This window comes from Rhinatrema bivittatum, chromosome 6 (assembly GCF_901001135.1).
Source record: "Rhinatrema bivittatum chromosome 6, aRhiBiv1.1, whole genome shotgun sequence".
In the NCBI taxonomy this organism is placed as follows: domain Eukaryota; kingdom Metazoa; phylum Chordata; class Amphibia; order Gymnophiona; family Rhinatrematidae; genus Rhinatrema; species Rhinatrema bivittatum.
The window spans coordinates 134111494-134136171 of NC_042620.1; positions in this window are offsets into that span (position 1 = coordinate 134111494).

Sequence of the window (24678 nt, forward strand, 5' to 3'; positions counted from 1 at the left end):
GCTGTTGTATACATGATCACCTCTTTTTAAATTCACCTTATATTATTATTTATGCTTATTTATGCATATTTTATTTCATGTTCCTTATTAGATATGATACAATATTACATTGGCATTTGTTGTATACCATTTTGATAAATACTTGTGAAAAGTGGGTTCCAAAAGTTGCAAATGAATAAATACTTTGCACCAGTTTTCATTCAGGGGCAAAGTGCACAGGTACAAATCTGACTTGCCATACTGGGTCAGACCAAGGGTCCATCAAGCCCAGTATCCTGTTTCCAACAATGGCCAAACCAGCTCACAAGTATCTGGCAGGATCGCAAGGAGATGATAGATTCCAAACTGTTTATCTCAAGAATAAGCAGTGGATTTCTGCAAATCTACCTTAACAATGATTAATGGATATTTCCTCCAGGAACTTGTCCAAACCTTTTTTAAATGCAGCTACACTAATAGCTTTCATCACATCCTCTGGCAACAAATTCCAGAGCTTAATTATGCATTGAATGAAACATATTTTCTCTTATTAGTTTTAAATGTATTACCTAGTAATTTCATTGTGTGTCCCCTGATCTTTGTACTTTTTGAAAGAGGAAACAACTGATTAAAGTTTAGACATTCCATTCCACTCAATATTTTAAAGACCTCTATCATATCTCCCCTCAGCCGTCTCTTCTTTCAAGCTAAAGAATCCTAACCTCTTTAGCCTTTCTTCATAGGGGAATTGTTCCATCCCCTTTATCATCTTGGTCACCCTTCTCTGTACCTTTTTTTAAATTCTGCTGTAATTTTCTTGAGAACTGGTTACCAGAAATGAATACAATATTCTAAATTAGGGGGTCACGTGACGTGATGTAGCTGAGCGGACGCTTCTGCTCTGGCTCCGTGCCTCACCCCTCCACAATCTGCAGTAATCGCCTCCAATCCTCCATTAAATAGGCTATTTATATACTGGACGGCAGTACTTCATGTCTATAGATCGGTTTATGCTGAAGAATTCCGGGAGTATGCCCCTTAAGGGAAGCAGGAAAGAGAAAGAAAAAACGGGCCCTGCTGCGCTCAAAATGGCGGACAACTCGGCAAAGCAGACTCCACCAAATTCGCCGAATACTAACACAGCCTCCCAAGATCTCACTTCAAATGTCACTAATGCAGTGGTGGCTGCATTAGATGGACGGTTTACTGCATTATTAACGCAGATAAAAGAGCTGAAGGACTCCTTCGCGGAACTCCCCCCGAGACTCGCAGAAATTGAAACACGGGTCTCTGATCTAGAGGATGCTTCCCTCACCACGCAAGGTAGAGTGCAAGTCCTAGAATCAACGGTAGCCGCCCAAACTGAGAAGATTGACGATCTAGAAAACCGGGCGAGGCGCAACAACGTTAGAATCGCGGGGATTCCGGAATCGGAGGGGGAAGCTGACTTGGAGGCCCTCTTAGAAAAATGGCTCCCAGCGGCTTTGGATTTACCTGAGCTTGGCAGAGACTTTCGTATTGAAAGAGCGCACAGACTGGGCAGACGACGAGATGGTGACCCACGACCACGGCTAATCATCGCCAAATTACTAAATTGGGCCCAGAAACAAAAAATCTTTCAGGCTTACCGCACGCAACGTGTCCTGAAATACAGGGATGGGGATGTACGCTTGTTCCAGGATTATTCCGCGTCCATTTCGCAAAAACGCAAACTGTTTAGTCCGATCTGTACGGACCTCTTTAACAAGAACATCCGTTTTCAGCTTGCGTTCCCAGCCACCTTGAAGTTTAAACATGGAGGTAAGGAGCATGTATTTACTGATGCTGAGCGGGCTAAAGAATTTATGGCGGCTATATAAGGTGAGCCCGTTGGACTTTTGATTACGTTCCTGGTTCACTTTGCGTTATGTTCGATTGCGGAAGATGGGCTATGAGTGCTACCCACGTGGATTACCACGCCAGAAACACATCCAGTCTGTCCAGGGCCTGCGGACCTTGTTTTTAATTCTATGGGAGAGCGGCCATCTTGGGACACAGCCCCGCTAGTTATATGGCGGTGGAGATACTCTCTCCCCAAAGGCTGGGAAACGCGAGGTATTATCTATTCAGTGACGGATTCAGGCATTAGGGGCTGCGTCGGGAGCTCTTTTCTGAAGACAGAGCTTGGGCGAGCAGTCTGCTCTTCTTAGTCCCTATGGCGGGTGATGGCTTTCCCGGCGCCTGTGGACCGTTTCCCTTGGATTGATATTGACATGCGCATCTTACCTGGACTGGCAGCGGATTTCCCAATGGAGGCACATTTCCCGGGTACCGACCTACTCACTCAGTGGGCTTACTCTGTAAAGAGTCAGAGGAGGACTGACAGGGGACCTAGGTGTACTATCATACATGCTTGATTTGGGATGGCCATCTGCCAGGCCGGAGCCGGAGACTAACGATGCGGCGGAGAGCGCCGAGGAGACCAGCTGCTGGACCCCGTTTGCTTTGCGATGTCAAAGACTTACCGCCGGCAGCTGCATGCAGAACTTATTGAATTATATGACTTTAGGTGGTATGCTCATCTTCCGCATGGTTACCTTTTAAATGTTTTGGAATTTACAACTCTGTTCAGTTTGTGTGATTGTGGAGGGGTGGGGGACACGACACATCAGTAGTGACCTCCAAAGGGTTCCCTCGCAGGGGGACTTCACTGATAATGCTATGTACCTCGGAGATCGAGGTTGGGTTACTAGGGGGGGGTAGGGGGGGAGGGGTAGGGGGGAGCAGGGAGGGGTGGGCTGGAGGGGGTTATGCAGCTTTGGTATTTTCTTTATTCTGGTTCTTTCACTGCTTTAACACTTTCAACAGGGAGGAGTGGCTTTCTAATATCAGGACTTTCGTGATTCGGTGTATGGTAAGTGAGATGATGGGCTTAGGCTGGGGAGCCCTTCATCACCTCCATGTATTTCCCCCGACAGAGATCTATTTATGTTGTTATGGGTAAAAATCATCTGAAGTTCGCCAGCCTCAATGTGAATGGCCTGGGCCACCCGATTAAGAGGACTAAGGTGTTACAATTTCTTAAAAGGTCTAAAGTGCAGATAGCATGTCTACAGGAAACGCACCTGAGTGAGGCAGAATCCAAAAAACTATGCAGAGATTGGGTTGGCCAGTGTTTCTTTTCTGCTGCTTTAGGCAGGAAAGCAGGTGTTGCGATTCTGGTACACAAAAACCTCTCGTTTCAGGTAGCCAGGGAATTGATAGACCCAGAGGGGAGGTATATAATAATCACAGGGAAATTAAATGGTAAAGATGTTACCATAGGGAATCTTTATGGTCCGAATTCTCCCACTTCAGAATTTTTTGCAAAAATCACGAATTTGTATCACGCCCACGGTATTGGAAGGAAACTTCTAGCTGGGGACTTTAACAGTGTCCACGACCCACATCTAGATAAACTCCCGAGCACACGATCTAGCACAAAAAAACCCACCCTGCTCAGCCAGCTCTGTAAGAATTTAAATTTTATGGATTATTGGAGGGTGCTGCATATAGAGGATAAAGATTACACTCATGTATCCAAGGCGCATGGCACCCTCTCCAGAATCGATTATATTTTGGGAGATGTGTCTTTCTTTCCCCTGATTGCCGCTACTGGGATTGACGCCCCAGCAGTGTCGGATCATGCGTTAATATGGGCAGATTTGAATTGGGAGGATTCTATACCAATTAGTCACTGTTGGAAATTCCCTACCTTCCTTAAGGATGATAAAATTTTTCAAGATTTTTTGAAAGATAAATGGGCACAATTCCTAGAACATAATGCACAACACCGAGAGGACCCGGCCCTCCTTTGGCAAACGGGAAAGGCTGTAATACGCGGAGAGATCATTTCTTTTCTCAGGCGTAGAAACAAAGTTTTGAATGCACTGATTTTAGATCTCACACAGCAATTACAGCGAGATAAGAAGGCAATGATACAGATCCCTTCCCCGCAAAATTGGGCTCAATACCATAAAACATTGAGCATGCTTCAGGCTAATTTGCAACAACGGGCACTGAAGACATATCAATTTAAGGAACACGCCTTCTTTCGCTTCGGCAATAAATCAGGGAAGGTATTAGCCAATTTAGTTCGCGCTCGTTTTCAAAAATCATACATTGCAAAACTTAAGAATACTAAGGACCAGTGGGTGACTAAAGGGGAGGAGATTTGCGAGGTATTGCGCGTTTTTTATGAGCAGCTTTACACTGAAGATAGGTTGGGGAACTCTAAGGAGGAAGACAGTTTCTTTGAAAAGTTGCAGCTGCCCACTTTGACGGAAGCCCAAAGAGACAGACTTAATAATCCCATCACAAAATCTGAAATTCTTTGGGCAATCCGACAGAGCAAGTCCGGGAAAGCTCCGGGGCCGGACGGCTTCACCTATGATTTTTATAAGATACTAGGGGCTGAGGCGGCGGATATGCTGCAATCATTCTACAGTCAGGCATTAGAGTTCCGCAGGTTTCCTCCGGACTTTAACAAAGCGTATATCACGGTGCTTCCCAAACCCGGCAAAGACCCAGGACTTCCAGCTTCCTATAGACCGATATCCTTATTAAACTGTGATCTCAAGCTTCTGGCTAATGTTTTAGCGACTAGACTGGGTCTAGTTCTCCCGGGCCTGATTTCTTCATCCCAAGTTGGCTTTGTTAAAGGGCGGTCCTCTAGCTCTCATATTGTTAAATTGCTGACGGCTATGTTCTCTTGTCAAACCCAGGGGGTGCCTTCTATAGCCGTCAGCTTTGACTCTGAAAAGGCATTTGATCGAGTGTCGTGGGCTTACTTATTCTCAGTACTATCCCGTTTTGGGCTAGCTGGTAATATTTTAACCTACCTTTCCCTATTGTACACGGAACCGACCTCTCACATTCGCGCGAATGGCTTGCTCTCTCAAGCTTTTCTTCCTCAGCGGGGAGTCCGGCAGGGCTGCCCCCTCTCCCCCCTTTTATATATACTGGCCATTGACCCTTTACTCCGCTACCTGGCTATGGACCCCTTAGTAACTGGCTTTCAAGTACCAGGTCACACGTTTAAAACCGCGGCATTCGCTGACGACATTCTAGTGTTTTTAACTCACCCACAATCTGCCTTACCCCGGGTCCTATCCCTGCAGAGACAATATGGCAGGTTTTCTGGACTCAAAATAAACGCTGATAAGTCGGAGGCGTTAGACATTTTTGGGAATCTTGAGGTAAATTGGGGTTCCCCCTTCCCTTTAAAATGGGCTAAAGGCTCCATCAAATATCTGGGCATTCAGATCCCGGTCTTATTGGATTCTATCTACAAAGCGAATGTGGGACCAATTCTAGCTAAAATGAAGAATAGACTGTTAAACTGGCATAACCTTCCCTTATCGCTGACAGGGAGGATTCATTTGCTTAAAATGGTTGAAATTCCCAAATGGTTATATTTGTTACAAATGCTTCCTGTCTGGTTAACTAAGAGGGATTTCACAGAGGTTAACCGGTCTATACGAGGTTTTCTCTGGAGGGGTCGCAGAGCGAGGTTGGCCTTTAGATACCTTACCTGTGCCAGGGAGGAGGGGGGCCTAGCGTGTCCTGACCTTAGACGATACAACCTTCTGTGTATGATGCGCCATATCCGGGATTGGGTTCTAGGTACGGAATTTTTCTCTCCTACGTCCTTTCTACAGGCCAGTCTTCAGGGTGTTTCACCAGCTGTTTTGCTCCAAATGGACGCAGTGCAGCTCCCGATGACCTGCAAACGTTTTCTCCTCTTGCGGGCAGGGAGGCAAGCGTGGTCCCAATTATGTAACTGGTTGGGACTGCCGGGTGTAAAATCTGCCTACTTGCCAATTTGCCACAATCCTCATTTCCTTCCAGGGAAGGAGCACACAGTTTTTCAGCAATGGGCCTCCAAGGGGCTTACTCATATAGTGCATATCTTACAGCCTCAATCCAACATTGTCTGTAGTTTTCAGGACCTCCAGAACCTTTTTGACCTCCCCCAAAGGGATTTTTTTGCGTTTCTGCAAATTAGACACTATATTCTCACCAATGGGTTACACGAGCTAGCATATAATTTAAGAGCCCGATTAGACAGTGTTTTGGGATTTCATCTGAAGATGAAAATGTCATGCACATTATTTTCAAAGGTGTTGAACATCCTCATTGGCTCTAATACTTTTGGGGAAATTTGCCATAGATGGCGGGGAGTGGCAGAAATACAGCTCACGCCAGATATTGTAAAAAACTACCTGAAGAATGGAAGAGTGCTTACGGAAAACGCTGATCTGCGAGAACTGCACTTCAAATTTATTTGGCAATTATATGTTACGAATGAACAGGCTTATCGCTTTGGGATTAGCGATTCCCCTAACTGTTTACGGTGTGGGATGACTGTTGGGGATTATATACATAGTTTCTGGACATGTAGTAAGATTCGCGAGTTTTGGACTTCCATTAAGGTCTATTGTGATAGGGTCTGGGGTAGCGATATTCCTCTTCTTCCGCAGGTTTGGCTTCTTGGGGCGGATCCACCATCTCCATCCAGGTTTTCTAATCCCATGAAGCTGTTTTTGAACAAGGCTGGCTTGGTAGCGAAACAGGTGATTCTAGCAAATTGGATTACTGATATTGGGCCACATTTTCAAAATTGGTTGAATAAGATGCTCAGACTGGCGACCTTTGAGCAAATGACGACAAAATTACAATCCCAAAAGAAGAAAGCTGATTATGAGCAGATTTGGGGCCCCTTTAACATGCATGAGCTGTCTGACCAGAGAGAATCGGGTCCTCACGCTTAACAGAAGTTGTTTTTTTTGTTTTGACTGCAACTATGTAAGGTGTCTGCGGGCAGCTTGGGGAGCTGCTTCATATGGGGCTGATATAACCGGAGTATTGTGCAGGTGATACACCGCTGTATGACTGGGATTGACTGAGAGAGCATGCACCATACCACCTGTTCTTTTAACATTATTTTCACATCAATTACTTTTAGACAGTCTTTTTAGTTCTATTACTTCCTGGTTTCTACTACATTTCATTTTAATCCCTTTTTTTTTGACTAAGTAGTTCTGATAGACTGTACATTTATTGTTAACCTTCCGTTCTGTGAAAATCTGTGGGGCATTATTTTCCTTAGCTGCATGGGGGGGGGGGGGGAGGGGGGTGGTGGGGGGTGGGGGGTTTTCGCATTATCCCTTGTAAATGGTTTTGCTATTAGCCACTTAACTGGTTCCAATTTTATTGGATGTACTGTAATTTGATAGCCGACCTTGTTGTATGGCAGTCTTTCTATATTATTGATGTTCAGTCTTTGTATTATGCTCCCCTTATCGGGGTCTTCTTGTTATTGCAATATTGTTGGTTTGCTTGCCTGATTGCAAAATCAATAAAAAAGATTTAACACAATATTCTAAATTAGGTCACACTATGGAGCAATACAGAAACTTTATGATATTCTCTGTTTTATTCTCTATTCCTTTCCTAATATTCCCTAGCATTCTATTTGGTTTCTTGGCTGCTGCTACACACTGAGCAGAAAATTTCAACGTATTTTCAACGATGACACCTAAATCCTCCTGCTTATTCTGCTTTTTTTCTGCTTTTTTTCTCCTGCAGCCGACGCTGATTGCAAAACCCGAGGAACCTGGAAGACCAGCAAACTCCTCCCCCTTGGCTGACGCAGCTGATGTCACCAACACCGGAAGCGCGGCCAAGAGGGAGGATTTAAAGAGCAAGAAGGACCGGAGGGCTGCGTGCTGGCGCCGCGCTCCAAAGGGGCATACCCCTTTGTACTCCCCTTCGTACACCCATTCGCACACCAAAGGAACTTGGATCAACCGTCCAAACCACACAACAAACATGGAAAAAAAAGGAGAAGTCTCGAGTAAGCAACCAATATCAGTCTGCATGAACAAAGGTAAATATAACAAGAATTTTAAAAAATGTTCAGATCTAATCACAACAAAAGAGATTTGCAGAACTCATTTAAAAAAGAAAACAACCTGGTACAGATAATAAGAACCACCAAATCAAACACCCTAACTCTAAATAACTTACTAATGTTAACATTCATCTTAGTAAATGCTCAATCACTAAAAAATTCCCAATCATCTCCCACCTACTGTATGACAATAAACCCAACTTTGTTGCAATTACTGAATCATGGTTAAAAAAATCTGATGTAGTCTTAAAAAATCAAATAGCACACAAAAATTATGAGGTATTCTCAGTCCCAAGGATAAATAAACATGGAGGCAGCCTACTACTAATTATCAAAAAAGCTTTTAAATGTAAACTAATCCCAATAATACCTCCACCTAACCATGAAATTGCCATCTTCAACACTAACAATATACAAATATGCCTTATATACTGCCCTCCCAGTTTACTAGACCTAAATATGTCACCACTAATCGAGTGTCCGACAACACATCTAAACACCTCTAAACCTACCATAGTGTTAGGTGACTTTAATCTACACATTGACATCCAACCCCTTTCTAACACATGCCAGACACTAATGGATGCCATGACAGCACTAGGGTTTTCACTAATAACCGATAAACCAACACACAGAGCCGGACTTGATCTAACATTCATAAATAGCAACTATCTAGAACACTTAGCAACAAGCTACACACAAATTCCTTGGTCTGACCACCTCCTTATTCAGTCCAATATTAATATTCTCAATCCTCAGACCATACAAACTCATAATCCCATAGAATTTAAATATCGACCACCCTGTAACAACGATGAACTAAAGGCCAAATTAGAAGAAGAACTAAAAGACATAACACTTAATGATTGTAACTCAGCTATGGAACTCTGGTTAAACTCAGCCAAAAAAATAGCCGATAAAATAAACCCCATCAAAACAATAACTCTTTACAATTTACTCTTTTGAATAGTAGAAAGACTAGGGGGCACTCCATGGAGTTAGCATGGGGCACATTTAAAACTAATCGGAGAAAGTTCTTTTTTACTCAAGGCACAATTAAACTCTGGAATTTGTTGCCAGAGGATGTGGTTAGTGCAGTTAGTATAGCTGTGTTTAAAAAAGGATTGGATAAGTTCTTGGAGGAGAAGTCCATTACCTGCTATTAAGTTCACTTAGGGGCGGATTTTAAAACAATACGTGCGCCGGTACTTTTGTTCGCGCCACTGGCGCGAACAAAAGTACACCAGATTTTATAAGATACGCGCGTAGCCGCGCGTATCTTATAAAATCCGGGGTCAGCATGCGCAAGGGGGTGCACATTTGTGCAACCTGCGCGCGCTGGGCCCAGCGCGGCCTGCCTGTTCCCTCCGAGGCCGCTCCGATTTCGGAGCAGCCTCGGAGGGAACTTTTCTTCGCCCTCCCCCCACCTTCCCCTCCCTTCCCCTCCCTAACCCACCCCGCCGGCCCTATCTAACCCCCCCCTTAACTTTGCGCGCGTCGCCGGCAGCCCCGCTCCATCCTCCGGTCCCGGGGGCGTGGTCCGGAGGCCTCGACCATGCCCCCGGGCTGGCACCATGCCCCCGGCCCCGCCCCCGAAATGCCGCGGCACGCCCTCGAAACACCGCGTCATTTCTGGAACGCCCCCGGACATGCCCCCTCCCTCCCTGTTTCGAAAGCCCCAGGACTTACACGTGTCCCGGGGCTTTACGCGCGCCGGCGCGCAGGGGTTTTAAAATCCACCCCTAAGAGAATAGCCACTGCCATTAGCAATGGTAACATGAAATAGACTTAGTTTTTGGGTTCTTGCCAGGTTCTTATGGCCTGGATTGGCAACTGTTGGAAACAGGATGCTGGGCTTGATGGACCCTTGGTCTGACCCAGTATGGCATTTTCTTATGTTCTTAAAACAAAATAACCACTAGCATAATGCAAAAATAAAAGATGCAAAAAGAAAGCTCAGAAAATTTGAAAAAAACTGGAGAGAACGCAAAACAACTGAAAACCTAACCAAATTCAGGAAACATCTAGCTTTCAACAAACAACTGATCCTTAATACTAAAAAAGAATACTATTCCAATAAAATAAAAAAGTTTGCCAATAACCCAGGAACCTATTCTCCATATTAATGAATCTCACAAATGACAAACAAGAATCACCTCAAAGTCTTCCTGAATACAATGAATTAGCTAAATGTTTTAGTGACAAAATATTAAACCTAGGAAACAAACTCCCAAAAAACAGCAAACAAGCAATCGTAATGCAAAAAAGAGATGTTAACATATGGTCCTCATTTATAGAAATATCAGAACAAGAAGTTGAATCAATGATAAAAAATATAAACCCTGCTCCACACAAAATCGATACAATACCAACAACTGAGATAAAAAAGATTACCAATGTAGTAACCCAACACTAATATCATAAACCTATCCCTAACTGAAGGAGTAATGCCAGATACACTAAAAGGGGCAATCATTAAACCAATCATCAAAAAGAAAAACAGTGACCCACTAATCCTCATTAACTACCGCCCAGTCTCAAACCTCCCTTTATTAGCTAAATTAATAGAGAAAACAGTACAGAAACAGCTAGCTGAACACCTAGACAATAATAGCATACTGTACCCTTCACAACACGGCTTCCGAAAACACTACAGCACTGAGACATTACTTCTCTCACTAACAGACAACATACTAAGAGGTTTTGATAACAGCAAACATTACATCCTTATAATGCTCGACTTATCTGCAGCCTTTGATACAGTAAACCACAAAATACTACTAAAAAGACTTGAAGAAATTGGATTATGTGACAAAACAATAAACTGGTTCAGATCCTACCTAAACAATAGGTTCTTTCAAGTCCAGATAAAAAACACATTATCAGAAATATTTAAACTTCAAACAGGAGTACCTCAGGGTTCAGCGCTGTCTGCTACCCTCTTTAACATATATATGCTACCCTTATGTCATCTGCTGGCAGGCCTAGGGATAATACATTACATTTATGTAGACGACATTCAATTAATTCTACCAATAGACGACACAATTGAAAAAACATTAAGTCTAGCTAACATGTACCTAGACATAATTAACCAGTTCCATTTGGATTAGTAGTTGTTTATCAACATTGACAAAACTGAATTCCTTCACCTTGAGAGAAAACATACTGAAATCATTCAAATACCGATAACCCTAAGAAATAACCAGAAAATTGAGCTAGCTGAAAAAGTAAGGAATCTGGGAGTAATAATGGACCCAGAAATCAACCTGAAGCAACACATATCTATAAAAGTAAGAGAAGGCTTCTCAAAACTTATGGTCCTCAGAAGATTGAAACCATTACTCACATCCGCCCACTTCAGAACAGTATTGCAAACACTTATCTTTTCCAGCACTGACTACTGCAATGCACTCTTACTAGGACTCCCAAGCACATCGATAAGACCACTCCAGATACTTCAAAATACTGCAGCCAGAGTACTGACGGGAAAAAAGAGGAGGGACCATATAACTGAAACTCTAGCAGACTTACATTGGTTGCCCATCGAATACAGGATAAAATACAAGGCCTTATGTACCATACACAAACTAATATATGATAAAGAAGCAGACTGGCTAAACACAGCCTTAGGAGTACACGTTCCACAAAGAAACCTCCGCTCAGGAAACAAAGCACTACTAACAATCCCGTCAGTAAAGTCAGCAAAATTAACCCAAGTGAGAGAAAGGGCTTTATCATTGGCTGGGCCCATACTATGGAACACGATGCCCCCTGAACTCAGATTACAGAGTAATCTCAAAACTTTTAAGAAAAATTTAAAAACATGGCTCTTTAAAAAAGCCTTCACTAAAGAGTCTGGAGGGTAGAGAATGAAAGTACAGGGTAATGCAGATGAGAATGAATTTACTCAATCCTACATTTAAGAAGTAATATCTCAAAGAGATAGTAACTTAATAATATTCCTGGACTTGACCAACAATACTCAAATAATGATTTTATTTATGAAACTGTAACCGAACTTTATTGGCACCTGTTAGAATGTACGATAACCTACATTTACTTACCTTAGTCTATGTGCCTATTTGTAAACCGCTGCGATGGTATATTACTTAGCGACGGTATAGAAAAGTTTTTAAATAAAAAATAAAAATAAATCCTTTTTCTGAGTGATGACGCCTAATGTGGAACCTTTCATTATGTAGCTATAATTTGGTTTACTCCTCTCTAAGTGCATTACTTTGCACTTGTCTACTATTGTGCTTGGCTGCTAGCGGCCTCCTGTGAGCTGCTGCACTCACCTTGGCATTCCCTGACGCTGGGGAAGTCAGGCCTCTGAACAGAAATACCAACTAGAGCCTCCTCTTACTCACGCAGCTGCCACCGTGATTCCTCCAACTCCAATGTACCGCTCCCCTAGGCGCACCCCCAATCCTGCCCTTCTTAAAGGGCCAGCGGTGGGAAACTAGGCCCGATGCCCATTGATGACCTTATCATCCCTAGGACCATTTAAGGCTGGCTCCTGCCTTCAGCCCTTGCCTTGGCAAAGGTCATCTATTTTGGAGTAGCGTATTGCCTACATTCCTGTTTCCTGAGTCTGTTCCTCACTTCCTAGTTTCCTCTGTTGCACTTTGCTTCTGAGTTCTTGCCTTCCTGGTCATTCTCTCCTTCGTTTGGTTCCAGTGCCCTGTCTTTGTTTGAGGTCCTCATCCTCCTCTTCATTTCCCCTTCATATTGATTTTGGCTTGACCTTGGACTGGACTCTGACCTTGCTCTTCTCGCCACCTGCCCCAACCTCTGCCTGGACTCCAACCTTGTGCATCAGTACCCTCCTTGGACCCCAGCCTGTGTACCTACATTGCTTAGCATCTTCATGTCTGGAAGTTCCTCCAGCAACCTTCTGTATGCTGGCTGCAGCATTCCCAACTGCCTGGACTCCCAAATCCACAGAGGCCCCACCTAAGACCAGTTGGCCCTGGCACCCAAAGGCTCAACCTAAGAGGAACATGGGCTGGTATTGGTGAAGCTCCACTGGTCCTCTGCTTCCATCAGCTTTGCCTGCCAATGGTGGGGACGTGTGGGGCTCCTCCCCACAGATAGCACCAACTCCCTCTCAGTATAAGGGTCCACCAACACAACAGATTGCCAAGGCCATAAACATAACAGAGGCCTCCTCTCTGCAGGCAATTATAGACCTGGCCCAGAAAATTCAGGAACAGCAACATTTTCTTGAAGCTCTATAGGCCTCTATGGTGTGTCTCAGTGCTTGCCTAGACGCTTCAATTCCCATGAGAGTACTGACCTCTTCTACACCGGCTCCTACCACTTCTGCGGCCCCTCCTCACTCTGTCATACCACTTCCAGCTCCTCCCCATTATTCCAGGGAGCCTCAACTCTGTCAGAGGTTCCTCAACCAGTACAACATGCATTTTTGCTTTTGAGGATTCCTTTCAATCTGCGCTGTTTCTGGAAGATGCCACAAAGACTACCTTCATTCTTTCCCTTTTGGACAGCAAAGCCTTAGCCTGGACCTCTCCCTTGTGGGAGCATTCTGACCCAATTCTTCGGGACTTCTAGTGGTTTTTGGAACTCTTCAAGACTGTGTTCGATGAGCCATGCTGTCAGGCAGCCTCTGGTTCGGATCTCCTCCACATCCATCAGAGAAGTCGCTCTCTCTCCAACTATATCATTGAATTCTGGACCTTGGCTATGGAACTTCACTGTGGAAAGGAATTTCTTCACACCATCTTCTTGGACAGATTGTCATCCTGAATTAAGGACAAACTGGTGACTTGCGAGCTTCCTGACTTCATAGACTCTCTCATTGAGTTGGCCAGAAGGATTGACCATCAACTCCAGGAGCGTAACCAAGAGTTACAATTCTCTAAGAGATGAACAGCTGCCACTGACCACCTTTAGTGTCCCTCTTCTCCTCTGAAAGTCTTCCCTCCCTCTGGAACCCCAATGGAGGAACCTGTACAACTGAAAAGCAGCCAGCTGACCCCAGAAGAATGCCTCCAATGCTGCTAGGCCGGACTCTGACGCTACTGTGGCAAGGTGAGTCACTTAGCTCACTGTCCAGTAAGGCCGGTAAATCCTCAGGCCTAGGACTCAGTAGAGGACTGATCCTAGGTCTCACCACTCCGTCTCCCCCATTAATGCTTCCACTGAAGCGCTTGGTGGACAATCAGGGCTTCACCACATTAGACCTAGTGGATTCTAGGGCTGAAGGGAACTTCCTTATAAAAGCTCTTGTGTAACACCTCCAAATTCCCACGCTTTACTTCCCAGTTCCATTCGTCCTTTCCTCCATCTACGGGGATCCCCTGCCAGGGAGAATTACCTGCATCATGGCTCCATTAAAGCTCCGTACTGGCTCCCTTCATGTGGAACACCTGGCGTTCCATGTTATTGATAAAGCTATATATCACATGGTCCTGGAATTACCCTGGTTCCAGCAACATTCCCCTCAATTTGATTGGGTATTACCTCAGATGTCACGGTGGGGTCCTGCCTGCCATGCTACCTGCTTAGAGAGGGTAGCAATCCAGCAATGTCTTTCTGCTTCCATTGTTACAGCTGGTCTTCCTCTGCAGTATGTGCAATTCACTGATGTCTTCTCTAAAAAGAGAGCAGACACCTTTCCCCCTCACAGATAGTTCGATTGTGCCATAGATCTGCTACACTGTGCCAAGTCTCCTCGAGGAAGGGTTTATACCTTGTCCTTACCTGATACAAAGACTATGTCTGAATATATACAAGAAAACATGGACAAGGGGTTCATCCCTTAGTCTACTTCTTCTGCAGGTGCAGATTTTTTCTTCATGGCAAAGAATGACAGGACCCTCCATCCATGTATCGAGACTTGAACGCAATTACTTGGAAGAACCGTTACCCCTTGCCTTTAATCTCAGAGTTATTTGACCATCTGCCAGGATCAAAGATCTTCTCTAAACTGGAGCCCTGAGGGGTGCACAATTTAATCTGTATCCAACATGGTGATGAATGGAAAACAGCCTTCAACACCAGAGATGGCCATTACGAGTACTTGGTGATGCTGGTCGGATTGTGAAATGCTCCATCCATGTTCCAAAACATGATGAATGAGATATTCTGGGACCTCCTCTTTGAGTGCATAGTTGTACACCTTGATGACATTTTAGTCTTATCCAAGGATCTGGTTACCCATTGCCAAGACATCTCCCAGGTACTTCAATGCCTCCAAGACAATATACTTTATGCCAGGTTGAGAAGTGCTTATTTGAAAGAGAGAGTCTTCCTTTCCTGGGTTATATTGTCTCCAGCCGGGGTTTTCACATGGACCCTGACAAACTCAAGTATATACACGATTGGCCTTAGCTTGGTGGGTTATGAGCCCTGCAGAGATTCCTGAGCTTCACAAATTGTTTTCTTCCCTTTATAAACAACTACTCCAAAATAGTGGCTCTGCTCACGGCCCTTACCCGCAAGGGGGCTAACACCAGAGGCTATGACAGTCTTTCAATAATTAAAGGTTGCCTTCCTTTGGGTACCCTGCATTCACCACCCGGTCCCTATGCACCCCTTTATTATTGAAGTAGATGTCTCTTCCAAGGGTGTAGGGTCCATCCTGAGCCAATACTATTCCACTGGATCTTTGCACCCCTGTTCTTTTCTTTCTAAGAAATTCTCCCCAGCTGAGTGCAATTATGGGATCAGCAACAAGGAACTACTGTCAATAAAACTAACACTGGAAGAATGGAGGGAGCACAATATCACATAACCATCTATACCGATCATAAGAACTTGGAGCAGCTCAACCAAGCCCAGTGTCTGAATCCCAGGCCTGCTGGTCCCTATTTTTTATTCGCTTCAACTTCGAGCTCAGATACAAGCCCGCAGCCAAGAGCATATGGGTGGATGCTCTTTCCATCTCATTTCTGACTCAGGACACCTATGCCCCACTCTGTCACATCATCCCTCCAGGGAAGATGGTTGTTCCATGCAAGCTCCACGAGAAAGTGTTAAGATGGTCCCACAATTCCCGCGTCGCAGGCCACCCTGGATGAGCCCAAACCCTCACATTATTCCAACAGTCCTACTTCTGGCCCCATATGCAGAAGGACGTTCGGACCTATGTGGACTCATGTCCCACCTGCGTGTAGCAGAAACCATTGGCAGGACAACTTTGGGGGCTGTTACAGCCATTGCTGGCCCCCAAGATACCTTGGACCCATTTGTCCACAGACTACATTGTGGATCTTCCCTTCTCTAATGGCAATACATTCATCTGTCTCTATATCATTTTTCTACAATGGCCAACTTCACGCTACAGTCTGGACTCCCCATGGCTCTGGAGCTACCTCAACTCTTCATCTAGCATGCATTCCAACTTCAAAGGCATGCCAAGCACATAATCTCAGACCGTGGTACCCAGTTCACCGCACACTACTAGTAGTCCCTGTGCAAGAAATTCAACATTATGTTGGACTTCACTATAGCCTATCACCCTCAAGAGAATGGTCAGTCTGAATAAACCAATCAGACATTAAAGAACATGTGTGAAAACCCGCCAAGATGACTGGGCGGTTCTGCTTCCATGGGCAGAGCTCTCCCACAACTCTCATCCATGCGCTACCATGGGTTCCTCACTCTTTCAAACTGTCTATGGTAGACAGCCATTACCTCCTCTACTGTTTCCTCTAACAGATCCTTCACCTGCGGCTCAACTGTTGTTGCAAGAACTCCAAAAGCTCTAGAGTCAGACTCAGCAAATGCTACAGAAGGTGGGTCTAAGAGCCAAAAGGTTCACTGAGCAAGTGTTATTTTTCCCTATATGCATCACTTTGCACATGTCCACATTAAACTTCATCTGCCAATTGGAAGCCCAATCTTCCAGTTTCACAAGGTCCTCCTGCAATTCATCACAATCCGCTTGAGATTTAACTACTCTGCATAATTTTGTGTTGTCCGCAAATTTGATCACCTCACTCATCGTACCCCTTTCCAGATCATTTAAAAATATATTAGAAAGCACTGGTCCAAGTATAGATCCTTGAGGTACTCCACTGTTTACCTTTTCCCACTGTAAAACTGACAATTTAATCCTACTCTCTGTTTCCTGTCTTTTACCAACTTACAATCCACAAAAGGACATTGCCTCCTATCCCATGACTTTTTAGTTTTCTTAAAAGCCTCTCATGCAGGGCTTTGTTGAATGCCTTCTGGAAATTCAAATATACCACATCTACTGGTTCACCTCTGTCCACATGTTTATTCACCCCTTCAAAATAATGTAGGAGATTTGTGAGGCAAGACTTCCCTTGGGTAAATCCATTTTGGCTGTGTCCCATCAAACCATATCTATCTAAATGTTTTGTTTTTTTCATTTGCAAATAAAAAATATCTTGAAAAAAAAAAATCTTGTTGTATGTGTCTTCATTCCAAACTGCTGCCACCCGACACTGCTCCAGTGTTTTGGTACTATATCCATGAATCAGGGCTTAATCTGACAGCGTCTCTAGATAGCTAGGCAGCAGAATTTTAATAGTTGGGGCTAAGAGGGGGGAAGGTTGGTTAAAAATTAGGAGAGTTTGCAAGACCTTTTCTTAAAGTGGACGAACTAGGAAAAAACTATGAAAACTAGCTGTGGCATTGGCACATATCCTTTATAAAATTTCCACGACTTATGCAGTAGATGTGGAATTTGTGTGCACATGCGTGCATCCATTGAAAATTGTGCACAGATGTATTTCCATTCAGCATATTTAAAACATGCGCAAATATACATGCATATGTAAAAAAATGGATGCAGCTCTGGACGCAAGCTGGCAAACATGTGCACATGTGCACCAGCATGGATGTTTCAAAGGGAACTCTCTCCGGTGTAACAGCCTATCTCTTAGCACCGGTTGACCCATGTTGAACCGCTGTTCACATGGCACCCTGCTCCACGTCGCCACGCTTTGAAGGCTCGTGCTCCACTCTAGGAGCCAACCCATTCTGGGGAGCCCTTCCCTGCTCAAAGGAAAGGGAACTCACCCTGGTGTAGCCAGCCCATATCTACCATCTGACCCATGTTGAACCGCTGTTCACTTGCACCCTCCTCTACCTTGGCCTTGGAAATTCTTGTTTGTATATCTGCTATATCCACCAGATTTTAAAAGACCAGCGAGAGCTCACTAGATGCCAATGGAAACACCCCACTCTAGGGGTGAACCCATTCTACGGAGCCCTTTCCTGCTCAAATGAAAGGGAATTCTTCCCAGGGCCAGCCTGTCTTGCCCCTATCAAAACCACAGGGACCAGACTACCTCCGCTCTGCCAGCCTGTCTTGCTCCTATCAGCTTTCTGCTACTCTGCCTTGCTGCCATACACCAGATGACTCACTCAACTCCTTGTGGTGTTCTTGCCACTATCATGGTTCCTCAGTGTGTTGGTGCTAGGCTTTCTTCTTGCTATGTTCCCCCTTTATTGTGCTGTAGGATGTTGATGCCACTTGTCTTGCCGCTTTGCCTGTCGTGCTGCCTTCGAGGGTTCATGCATTTGTTATCGGTGCTCTCTTTTGAAGCCGTGGTGCGTTTTTGACACGCTCGCTGCTACCTTGTGCCTCTGTTAAAACACTCTTGCCACTTCTGGTACCCCTTTGCCCCTTTACCTTGCCTTAGGCTATTCATGCCACTTTGGTGCCACTTTGCCACAATCTAAGTACCTTGGAGCTCTTTTCTCGTTCTGATGATTGTTCCCCAGAAGTTTCATCAGAATTGATAATACAATCCCAATTCTTCAGCCAAGAACAGGCTGCAAATACTTCCCCCATTGACTTTAATGGGAATCGGAAAACAAATACAACTTATCAATGGATCGGGTTCCCCCTTGAACGAATGCAATGTATTTGGGTCCCGACGAATACAAATACCAAATTGAATGAATCCATCCCTTCTGCACATCCCTATTATTTATTAATCCAGTATAAGGATCCACTAATTTTTAGCGCTATACCATTTGTTATTGTGGTTTTTACCTATTGTGTATATCGCTCATCTCCACTTCCCATTGGCTGTTGCGGGATTCTTTATTTGCCACGCAACTTTACAGGATAAAATAGCATATTCCCGAATCAGGCCGAGTTTCACCTGTTGTGTTTGTGGCATTGTGTGGACCCTTAGTCGCAGTGGAGATGACTCCTCTCATGGGGAGGGGCCCCGCGGGGAACCACAGCAATAGGCTAGACACAGAGAGCGGACACTTGTAGGTGGAAAGCTTTATTGTACTGCTGTAGATAGATGGTATGAGGCAGGAAGGAAAGGCACTGGAGTCCGGCAAGGTGCCAATACGTTCTGACAGTCTCAGATGTAGAAGTCTCACCCAGATGTTCAAGGTAGATAGGAACCCGTGGTGTGGGTTAAGCCGAGCCCTGTGGGTGAAGTGGAGAACCGGATCATAGAGGTATTCACTGGAACGTAGTGCAAGCGTCTTCCTGGCAATGAAGATGGTGGGACCAAAGGTCCGTGGTGCAGGATACACTGGACTGGTAGGCCCTCGAGGAGCGAGTACCTGATAGTACAGAAGATCCTGAAATAAAGAGAGAGACCCCCAAGGAGCGGTTGTCAAGTTAGTAGAGACCCCAAAGGGTAGTTGGAAGTGAGAGGCCCCTGAGGAGCGGGTGCCTAGAGCTTTGTCAGGAGCGAGATCCCCGGAGGGTAGCGAGGCATCTAAGCGAACAGCTTAGAGTGGTCGGAGTGGCTAAACTGAAGTCCTTGCTAACTCGAAGTAGGTAGCGTAGTGGAGCCTTAAATACCCGGAGGTATTGATGCCATGCGGTGGGGACGCCCCCGAGGTTCCCGCTATGATGTGTACATAGGCGTAGGCAACGTGTGTGTGCACCCTAGGAGGCCACGAGAAGGAGCATGGCAGACTGGGACGCCCATGCTGAGTTTGGAGACGCTGAGGGTTTCGGCACTCAGCCCAGGAGGCAGCCATCTTGCCCAAAAGGGTAGAAAAGAGGTAAGGCAGAGTGGTCACAGCTGTCTGCGACCGACGGATGAAACATCACCCAAACAATTAGGCTGCATTAGGGGCTAAAAAAACACATTAAATAAAACATATAAAATCAGACATATATAATAACAATAACATAGAAAGGGTTAAGAGAAATAACATTAAAAATATAATGACAAATCAACAAAGATGAAGTATAATTCATAATAAAAAATTAAAAATTGAATAAAAATAATGATGTGGATAGAAGCATAAATCCAATAGAAAGCATAGATATCTATCTTCAACTAAAAACACCACTGATAAGATAATAATACAAATATAATGTGGGTACTACTTGTGATAATCATACCTATATAATGAATAATGAATTGTATGTTTGCAAGTTACAGGTAAACATTTTAGACATTTAGAAAAATAGTGCTGTGTGACGTCATCGTGTATGGATCCAGGGAATATAGAAAAGAGAGAGAGAGAGATTAGAATCTGTGTCAGATCTGAGGCAGTAGTTGAAGGTGCAGAAGCACAGACTAGGTGCCCTGATGCTAAAGGCCTCAAATATTTAAAAAATCCCAAAATATTAAGGAAAAAGAACAGTAAACACATACTATTAATATGAATGAATGAGTATGAATTAATTAATTTGAACTTAAAATACTGGCAAGGTAAGGTGAAAGAGTGAGTAAAAAAGTAATATTGAATGACAGCTTAGTTAAAAGAAAAGTCAGTGAAACCAGGATATCTGACAAAACAAATAGAGAACTTGGTACCTGATATGAACTCAAGAAGAGAGTTGTGAAACATTCTCTCTGGCTTTGATAGAGAGAAATGTGCCAAAGATCAGCTAAGTCTGTTGAATAAAGTCCAGAAGCTAAAATAAGAGAGGTTACTGAGATAAATGAATATATACCTGCCTTGTTAAAACAGAAATACTATAAATATTATTTAAGTTGTTTTTAAATTAATGAATATAGAGAGAGTGGATGTGAAAGAAAAAAAATAAAAATTAACTATTCTTTTTCATGGAGATAGGGCCTGAATAATTATCATTTTATTTGTTTAATTTAGCTAGAAACAGTTTAACAATAAGCCGGCGGAGACAAACACATAAGGGTGGACTTTAAAATGTGCGTGCGGTTGCTGGCTCATGCACATGGATACGATGTCTCCACGTGCATGTTATAAAAAGGGATTCCTGCGCACACATGCATGCCGGATTTTAATATCCACGTGCACATGTGCAGGCGGGTGGCCTCTTCTGCGCGTGGGGAGGGGGAGATTTTTCAAATTACACACGGCGACACAATTTGCATTTTTCACAGTTCCCTCCCAGTCTGCAGACTGGGAAAGAACTTCCCTAACCCTAATCCTGAGCAAAATTACTGTGCTGCCCCCCCCCCCCCCCCCTCACACACACTCTTTCATTCATTCTCTGTCCCGGGCCCACCAAAAAAACACCCAGCTCGCTTCAGTGATACAAACTTTAAAAACTGACACCATTCCCCCCCCCCCTCCGAACTCATGGCTGGTGCAAGGGTATTAGGTATCCTAGGCGAACCATATAGCCTTGCACAATGCCCACCCCTCCTCTCCATTCCATACACACAGTTAGAGCTATGCATTTATATTATAAATGAAAAATATCAAAGTCCAGTATTCTGAGATAAAAATATAATTTACATTATATTTACATGCACTGCTGTGATGCCAACTATATAGAAATCCCTGCAAAAAAGATACTTGGAACCCATGTGGTATTAGGCCTATTGTGAAGTATGTTGGATGTGGGCTTGACCCTCTGAAAGCCTTAAAACACTAATACACTTCCTATTAGGAGAATGCCTCACCTCAGTCACACATGCAGAACATATACCTACCCTCACCAAAAACAGAATAGAGCAACCATAAAGTTTTAATACAAACGAACAGATAAAAACTGAACTGGAAATCGCAAGAAGCCAGACACTCTATGCAGTGCAACAATGAAAAAAACAGAACCATCACATTCAAGAAATAAAATTAATACATAATCATAAATCTAAAACATACTAATAATATTATTTAAAAACTGATGAATAAAAGATCAAATAATTAAAAACTCATATACAAGTTTCTTAAATGTCCCAAACACCAAAAAATATTTCAAAACATTAGACACAGCAAATAACACTTGAAAAATAAAGCTAAAAATCACACTCTCCATACCTAGGAACTTTTCATTTCCAGATGCCCTGAAAATGTCATAGATTATCAGGAAGAGAGTAACTATGGTAGCTGTGCACACACATGCTCCCTCTCATACACACACATGCTTTCTCTCACTCCCCCCCATACATGTACACATGTTCTCTCAATCTCCCACATACAAGCACACATGCTCTCTCACTCTCCCACACACATGCTCTCTCACTTTTCCACACACAAACACACTCTCACTTTTCCACACACAAGCACACATGATCTCTCTCATTCTCACCCTCCCACACACAAGCACACATGCTCTCTCTCACTCTCCCACACACAAAGCATACATGCTTTCTCTCACTCACTTCCTTTGACTTAGCAGGCAGCAGCAGCAGCAGCAGCAGCAGAGTCTCCTTCTTCAGCTCCCGTGGCCAAGGGAACAACTTCCAGTCATGATGTATTGGATTACTTCCTGCAGGGTGCACTCCTCTTTCTCCTCAGCAGCGCAGCCCCGCTGAAATCAATGGTATTGTCAGCACTGCCTTAGTAAGTGTAAAAGAAGTGCAGCCCTTTTGGAAATACTGCTGATTCTGGTGGAGCTACACTGCTTCTCCACTTACCAAGGCAGCGTTGACCATGCCTTCAATTTTGGCGGGGCCACACTGCTTTTTCTTGGCATCATGGACCTCTTCCTTCCGCCACCAGTGGGATTGGGTCCACCAGTGGCACTATGGGCGTTCTCTTCTTCTGCCACCTGTGGGACCAGGTCTTCCGGCAGCACCAAGGACACTCTTCTGCTGCTGGTGGGATTGGGTCCACTGGCAGCACCATGGACCTCCTTCTTTTGCTGCCGGTGGAATCGGGTCCACTGGCGACAGCTTGGGCCTCTCCCTGCTCCCAACGCTGCCCCACCGGGTGTGCCACCTTAAGCAATTGCAGAGTTTGCACATCTGGTGGTGCCGGGCCTGCATAAAATATATGCTCATATATATTTAAAATAGGTAGGAAAAGTATGCATGTTCAAAGCAAGGGTGGACGGCAGGGGAGGCCTCAAGAAGCCCACTTTCTTTCTTTTTTTATATATATTTCTTTTGTTTTTTAATGAAATAAACATTAGACAAATTTAAATAATTGGAAAACACCTCCCCCCAAAAAAGAAAAGAAGAAATACATTTTTTTTCTTTTTCTCATCCTTCTTGATTGTATCAGAGAATAAATTTCTATTAATCGCTTTAATCTTTTTTTAACTTGGGCTGTATCCTGATTCATGGCTCCTGTTTCTGTAAACTGAAAAGAATATTGTATATCCTAGTGAACCATTATTTATTTGTGATCTACTTTTTTCCTTGTAAAGAATTATTACAGAACAAAAAAATCCTACCCAGCTTATCTAAACTATTATGAAAAGAGTTCAGAAAAAAGTGGCACATCTTTCCATTTCTTTGCTAGATAACAAATAATTCTTTCTGAACTAGAACAAAAGTATATGACTATAATGCTTCCCAATATTAATTTGCTAATAACATGGTGATTTTGCATAATGGAAGCAACTTTGAATATTCTGCTTTGTTTTTAATTTATGCAGCACTTTTAGCCCACATATATTGCAGCAAGTTTTTAAAGGGAAAACACATACACACTTTTCTTGTGAAAATTAGCAGCAGTAAAGTACATGAGCTAAAATCAGTTATGTACTTTTGCACCAGCTATTTGTTCAGGTGACAAAGCAGGAGCAAAATAGATTTTTAATGATAACAGACATACTGAAATTCACTGAAACAGAGTGGTTAGATTTCTTGTTCTAGCTAACGCTGAGGTAGATCTTTAAAAGGTATGCGCCATACTTTTGTTCGCGCAACCGGCGCAAACAAAAGTACGCTGGATTTTATAAGATACGCGTGTAGCCATGCGTATCTTATAAAATCCGGGGTTGGCGTGTGCAAGGCTGCACAAAATTGGCAGCCTGCGTGCGCTGAGCCGCGCAGCCTGCCTCCGATCCCTCCACGTCCCCCACCTTCCCCTCCCTTCCCCTATCTAACCCACCCCCCAGCCCTACCTAAATCTCCCCCTACCTTTGCTGAACAAGTTATGCCTGCTTGAGGCAGGCGTAACTTGTGCGCACCGCCTCAGCATCCCCCGGCCCAGGCTGCAGTGCCGGGGGACTTGGGACCGCCCTCCCGCCCCACCCCCGAACCATCACCACGCCCCTGGACCCACCTCAGACCACCCCCTGACCCCAGACACGCCCCCAGACACACCCCCGGCTGGCCAACACACCCCAGACACGCCTCCTCCCGCCCCTTTTATGAAGCCCCGGGACTTACGCACATCCCAAGGCTTTCTCGCACCGGTGGCCTATGGAAAATAGGCGCGCAGGTGCACGAGTGCCCTGCGCGCGCAAATCCGGGAGGATTTACGTGCGCAGGGCTTTTAAGATCTACCCCATAATGTATGCCAATCTTCAGCAAGACAATTCAACATTAAAAAGCTCAAGATAATCTTAGAATTTTCATGGCTTCCTTATATCAAGCTCTGTTTAGTCTTACCTGACACCATGATCCAATTTGGAAGAGTGGATGACATCTAGAAGCACGTGGTTCCAC